The following is a 7065-nucleotide window of genomic DNA, read 5'->3' as shown; positions in this document are numbered from 1 at the left end:
TAGAGCGTAGATGCTAACCAAATGAAAAAATGTCAGGCATGAACTGAGACTGTATTTGTTACTGACTGCAATGTATTTACAAAAACATCACATGTGCGACATTTCTTTTTCTAATAGTCTGAAAAATGTGAAGTGTGACATATATTTTTTTTAATCCAATGCAGGAACTTACAAAAATGTCATATTTTGCAACGTTTATAACTGCAATTCTTTTCAAAAATCTTAATAGATTGTCACATTTCTGTTTCTCATTAACTGCGATGCTTTTGCAAACATGCTTTTCTTTCTTATTAATAATCTGCGCATGAACATTTTGAAATTATGACAGTTAACTTAATTCTTCTGCAGGATTAACAAAGCATATTTAAAAATAGTCATCAAAAGTAATTTGAAATTACAATAAATGTTATACATTTATATATATATATATATATATATATATATATATATATATATATATATATAAACTCACCTAAAGGATTATTAGGAACACCTGTTCAATTTCTCATTAATGCAATTATCTAATCAACCAATCACATGGCAGTTGCTTCAATGCATTTAGGGGTGTGGTCCTGGTCAAGACAATCTCCTGAACTCCAAACTGAATGTCAGAATGGGAAAGAAAGGTGATTTAAGCAATTTTGAGCGTGGCATGGTTGTTGGTGCCAGACGGGCCGGTCTGAGTATTTCACAATCTGCTCAGTTACTGGGATTTTCACGCACAACCATTTCTATGGTTTACAAAGAATGGTGTGAAAAGGGAAAAACATCCAGTATGCGGCAGTCCTGTGGGCGAAAATGCCTTGTTGATGTTAGAGATCAGAGGAGAATGGGCCGGCTGATTCAAGCTGATAGAAGAGGAACTTTGACTGAAATAACCCGTTACAACCGAGGTATGCAGCAAAGCATTTGTGAAGCCACAACACGCACAACCTTGAGGCGGATGGGCTACAACAGCAGAAGACCCCACCGGGTACCACTCATCTCCACTACAAATAGGAAAAAGAGGCTACAATTTGCACGAGCTCACCAAAATTGGACAGTTGAAGACTGGAAGAATGTTGCCTGGTCTGATGAGTCTCGATTTCTGTTAAGACATTCAGATAGAGTCAGAATTTGGCATAAACAGAATGAGAACATGGATCCATCATTCCTTGTTACCACTGTGCAGGCTGCTGGTGGTGGTGTAATGGTGTGGGGGATGTTTTCTTGGCACACTTTAGGCCCCTTAGTGCCAATTGGGCACCGTTTAAATGCCACAGCCTACCTGAGCATTGTTTCTGACCATGTCCATCCCTTTATGACCACCATGTACCCATCCTCTGATGGCTACTTCCAGCAGGATAATCCACCATGTCACAAAGCTCGAATCATTTCCAACTGGTTTCTTGAACATGACAATGAGTTCACTGTACTGAAATGGCCATCACACTCTCACCAGATCTCAACCCAATAGAGCATCTTTGGGATGTGGTGGAACGGGAGCTTCGTGCCCTGGATGTGCATCCCACAAATCTCCATCAACTGCAAGATGCTATCCTATCAATATGGGCCGACATTTCTAAAGAATGCTATCAGCACCTTGTTGAATCAGTGCCACATAGAATTAAGGCAGTTCTGAAGGTGAAAGGGGGTCAAAAACAGTATTAGTATGTTGTTTCTAATAATCCTTTAGGTGAGTATATATATATATATATATATATACACAGCTTTTTGCCTTTGGTACTGGAATGTTCAATATAGCGGTTAAAATGGGTTTTGTTAACTCACTTAAATACAGTTATTAAGATTGAATTTTTTTCAATGGTACAGATTACATTGATAAAATAATTTTTATACCTAAATATGAAATAAATATTAATTGGGGGTAAAGAAAACCCAGGGGGCATTTTACCTCATAGGGAGGAGCATGTTGCCCCAATAGTGGGGTAAAACATCCCGTTTACATAGTTTGGCATTTCATTAAGTTGCAATAAAATAGAATAATTCTGCCCAATATTTTTTTTCTAAATGTATTTGTCTGACTTTAGCCAATATGTTCATATAAAAACATGCTTTTTTTTTGGTCAGAAAATACCGATTTCCCTTAAGGGGGTGTTTTCCAACAAGTTACCCTACAATACTGTCTAAGCTATTTAAATACTTCCATCGTGCAATACATAAGGTAAATAAGGTATATCCCTGTCCAATCATTAGTTTCAGGTGGTTTTTATAAGAATTAGTATATATTGTATTTCAGATTGAAAGACATTTCTACTGTTTTTGAAATTGTTTAACTAATGTGTGTTAGTGTTTACTCCCGCCAAAATAGGTGGTTAAAAACCGATTGGGATGAGTATATACAGATATCGCCCAGCCCAAAACTGTGTAACCTCTAGATAGCATCTAGGTTACTCTATCCACTCAATTCTCTATCCAGTAATTATTTCCGGTGAAGAGTACAGGTGCTGGTCATATAATTAGAATATCATCATAAAGTTGATTTATGTCAGTAATTCCATTGAAAAAGTGAAACTTGTATATTATATTCATTCATTACACACAGACTGATACATTGTTTATTTCTTTTAATTGTGATGATTATAACTGACAACTAATGAAAATCCCAAATTCAGTATCTCAGAAAATTAGAATATTACTTAAGACCAATACAAAAAAATGATTTTTAGAAATGTTGGCCAACTGAAAAGTATGAACATGAAAAGTATGAGCATGTACAGCACTCAATACTTAGTTGAGGCTCCTTTTGCCTGAAGTACTGCAGCAATGTGGCATGGCATGGAGTCGATCAGTCTGTGGCACTGCTCAGGTGTTATGAGAGCCCAGGTTGCTCTGATAGTGGCCTTCAGCTCTTCTGCATTGTTGGGTCTGGCGTATCGCATCTTCCTCTTCACAATACCCCATAGATTTTCTATAGGGTTAAGGTCAGGCGAGTTAGCTGGCCAATTAAGAACAGGGATACCATGGTCCTTAAACCAGGTACTGGTAGCTTTGGCACTGTGTGCAGGTGCCAAGTCCTGTTGGAAAATGAAATCTGCATCTCCATAAAGTTGGTCAGCAGCAGGAAACATGAAGTGCTCTAAAACTTCCTGGTAGACAGCTTCGTTGACCTTGGACCTCAGAAAACACAGTGGACCAACATCAGCAGATGACATGGCACCCCAAACCATCACTGACTGTGGAAACTTTACACTGGACTTCAAGCAATGTGGATTCTGTGCCTCTCCTCTCATCCTCCAGATTCTGGGAACTTGATTTCCAAAGGGAATGCAAAATTTACTTTTATCACAGAGCATAACTTTGGACCACTCAGCAGCAGTCCAGTCCTTTTTGTCTTTAGCCCAGGTGAGACGCTTCTGACGCTGTGTCTTGTTCAAGAGTGGCTTGACACAAGGAATGGGACAGCTGAAACCCATGTCTTGCATACATCTGTGCGTGGTGGTTCTTGAAGCACTGACTCCAGCTGCAGACCACTCTTAGTGAATCGCCCCCACATTTTTGAATGGGTTTTGTTTCACAATCCTCTCCAGGGTGCGGTTATCCCTATTGCTTGTACACTTTTTTCTACCACATCTTTTCCTTCCCTTCGCCTCTCTATTAATGTGCTTGGACCCAGAGCTCTGTGAACAGCCAGCCTCATTAGCAATGACCTTTTGTGTCTTGCCCTCCTTGTGCAAGGTGTCAATGGTCGTCTTTTGGACAGCTGTCAAGTCAGCAGTCTTCCCCATTATTGTGTTGCCTACAGAACTAGACTGAGAGACCATTTAAAGGCCTTTGCAGGTGTTTTGAGTTAATTAGCTGATTTGAGTGTGGCACCAGGTGTCTTCAATATTTAACCTTTTCACAATATTCAAATCTTCTGAGATACTGAATTTGGGGTTTTCATTAGTTGTCAGTTATAATCATCAAAATTAAAAGAAATAAACACTTGAAATATATCAGTCTGTTGTTGTGGAAATTTCTATGCACAATGTATTCTCTCTGAGTAAAGGACTGAGTCCCACTGTTAAGATAGGTACAGGAATGTGTGGGATCTGGTATTTGCATAGGGGACATCTATTGTCTGTCCAGATGGAGATCAATGGGTTTTAGGACAGGATAGGAGAAGATACAACAGGGGGCAGTAAGGTCAGTTGGCCCCTTTGGGTAAACACTACAGTAGACATTATGGCAGGAAGGATAAGGTGGGGGAAGATAGCATTTGACGTGTGTGATAGAACAAAGGGAAAGGTGTTTGATTGACATGAAACAGATGGCAGCATCTTACCACACCCCTTTTTCCTATGTAATAAATACTGTCGAAATGATGTTTTTATTTAGAAACTATCCACCGTTACTTTGTAACCTGTATACTTTCTCCTTGCAAGCAAGATTAAAACCGTTTATTGCGCAATTGATTTCTCCTGTCTTACCTACCATTTTCGTACAACTATTTGGATTTTAGAAATTGCCATCACACTGTGTGGAATGAATGTATACAGTATACAAGTTTCACTTTTTGAATGGAATTACTGAATATCAAATAAATGATATTCTAATTATATGACCAGCACCTGTATGGGTAGGAGAGTAAGTTGAATATTTAATAGGAACTTTGATATGTGGTAATGTGTCATAATCTGTGTTGGTCTAACAAAAATCAAATTGTGTCTTCATTTTATTAAAACAAATCTACTAATGCCAGTACCTGCTTGCACAAAGACATTTGGTTTGCTTTCAAAATCCCTATTAAAACATGCCCTTTTGAATAACTTGATTAAAGTTAAGGTGGAGACAAGCAGGGTTTGTTCCAGCCTTTGCATTACTGATTCGTCACTATACTGCTGTGACTGCTATCACTATATCAACAGTTTGTTGTTAATTCTTTCTCTCTACTGTTAATTAAAAACACAATGTAGAGTATTTGGCCTAATACAAAGGTGATTGTTAACCAATATAAAGTTTTAAAGCTAACACATTTTGTTTACAGTTGCTGTTTGGAAGGCCTTGACCAACACTCCAACAGTATGTCCTATTTATGGTTGGATAATATCTCTGAATTCTTGGGTTTGTGGGAATGGGAACTTCATGTGCTCCAAAGCATAAATGTCACTGTGCCATGTCCAAAATAAACAGGACAGTTGTGGTTCCAAATAGGATTTAGTTCATTCAAGGAGTCCCTTTGTCAGCCAGTACGAAGCCCTTATGTCAAGGTATACATGTGTACATGTTATCACCACACAGACGTCTGAGGAGACGTTGACCTCAAGTCATTAAACTCACATGTATTATTTCAGATACGGTCTAACAAGCAATACACAATTTTAAGAAATACATGAAATACTTTTTGCCTAAATGGGGAAAAAGGAAAAGGTAATTAGATGGAATGGATTTATAGAGTTGTGTGACAAACTTGCCCAGGGCAAGGACACTTTTTAATTTAAAATATGCTTTCTGGAAAGACAAGCTAATAATGAGATGAGGATACAAGTAGGAAGATGATGGTTAGCAGAATATCTGGGAGACTGCCTAGTCTCTTACATATTTCCACTTCCAAGTGGTCACTGGATAATTTCTCTGTCTCATCGTCTTGTACACACTGAAATAAATGGTCATGACACACATGCACACACACACACGCGCATGCACACACACACACTCGCACGCACGCACACACACACACACACACACACACACACGCACGCACGCACACACACACACACACACACACACATGACCCCATGTTAATAATCTGTCAACGTCATGTAAAAATGTTGACCTTTTAAAGTTCTCCAACAACACTGGCTCTCAGCCAACCTTAACTCTCTAGTCTTGACTTTGTGTAGATGAAAACATTGATGTAAAATAAATGAAAAGAAAAATACTCAAAACACAAATGATTTATTTTATAATCCTATGGTTGTATGGTATCTCTCTCTTATATATATATATGGTGCTGTCCAACTGGTGCTGTGTATATATATATATACAGCACCAGTCAAAGGTTTGGAGACACCTACTCATTCAAGAGTATTTATTTCGATTTTCCACATTGTAGAGTAATAGTGAAGTCATCAAAAGTATGAAATAACACATATGGAATCATGTAGTAACCAAAAAACATATCAAAATACATTTCATACTGTAAATTCTTCAAAGTAGCCACCCTTTGCCATGATGACAGCTTTGCACACTCTTAGCATTTTCTCAACTAGCTTCATGAGGCAGTATACAAACCTTTGACTGGTACAATATGTACACAGTAAACTCCAGAAGTATTCGGACATTGACATCTTTTTTGTTGTTTTGGCTCTGTATTCCAGTCCTTTGAATTTGAATGATACAAAAACTATGGGGTTAAACTGCATACAGGTTTAAAACTAATGTGTTTCCATATCACAGGAACCGTTTAGAAAATACAGCACATTTTGTACATTGTACATATTTTGTACTCCCTATCTCCATTGTTCTAATCTGGTATATAATGGGGAGTCTCAACCCATACTGGCTGGAAAAACCCAGCTACTGTACACTATAAACCCCAATGTGTCCTCATTCCTTAAATATTTTGAGTAAAGCCATACACAATTAAAATATTCTAGTACAGTTACTTTGTTAAATAAATTATTTACTAAACAAGAGAGCACCTGAGCCACCTGGTAGACAACTTTTCATCTGGGCAGACACATTAATATAAGGAAATACTAATTATTTGTGTCACTTATTTACATATTTGCAAAACCTTTTTCACATTTCAAGTAGCCCAAAGAACCAAATACTAATAACTGGAATGTCCCCCTTGACATGTACGAAATTATAATCGGTCTAATCTGTCCTGTGTATTTTTGAGGAGATCCGTCTCATCTTTGTATAGACTACATAGCATCACAGAGATAAAGACTATAGGGAGAGAGCGAGAGGGAAGGAATGTTCCCTACTGTAGTGATTGATGGGGTGGACGTACAGCAGCTGCATTAAACCCCATTGTCAATTACATTCATCGTAATTCTAGCCATCTATCACATTCAAACTATCACAGTTCATTACAATGGAAGCGTCTGGTGAGATATCAAAAATAAATGTTGA

The sequence above is a fragment of the Esox lucius genome, chromosome 22 (genome assembly GCF_011004845.1).
Source record: "Esox lucius isolate fEsoLuc1 chromosome 22, fEsoLuc1.pri, whole genome shotgun sequence".
NCBI classification, from domain to species: Eukaryota; Metazoa; Chordata; class Actinopteri; order Esociformes; family Esocidae; genus Esox; species Esox lucius.
Note: the sequence above shows the minus strand (reverse complement) of the source record.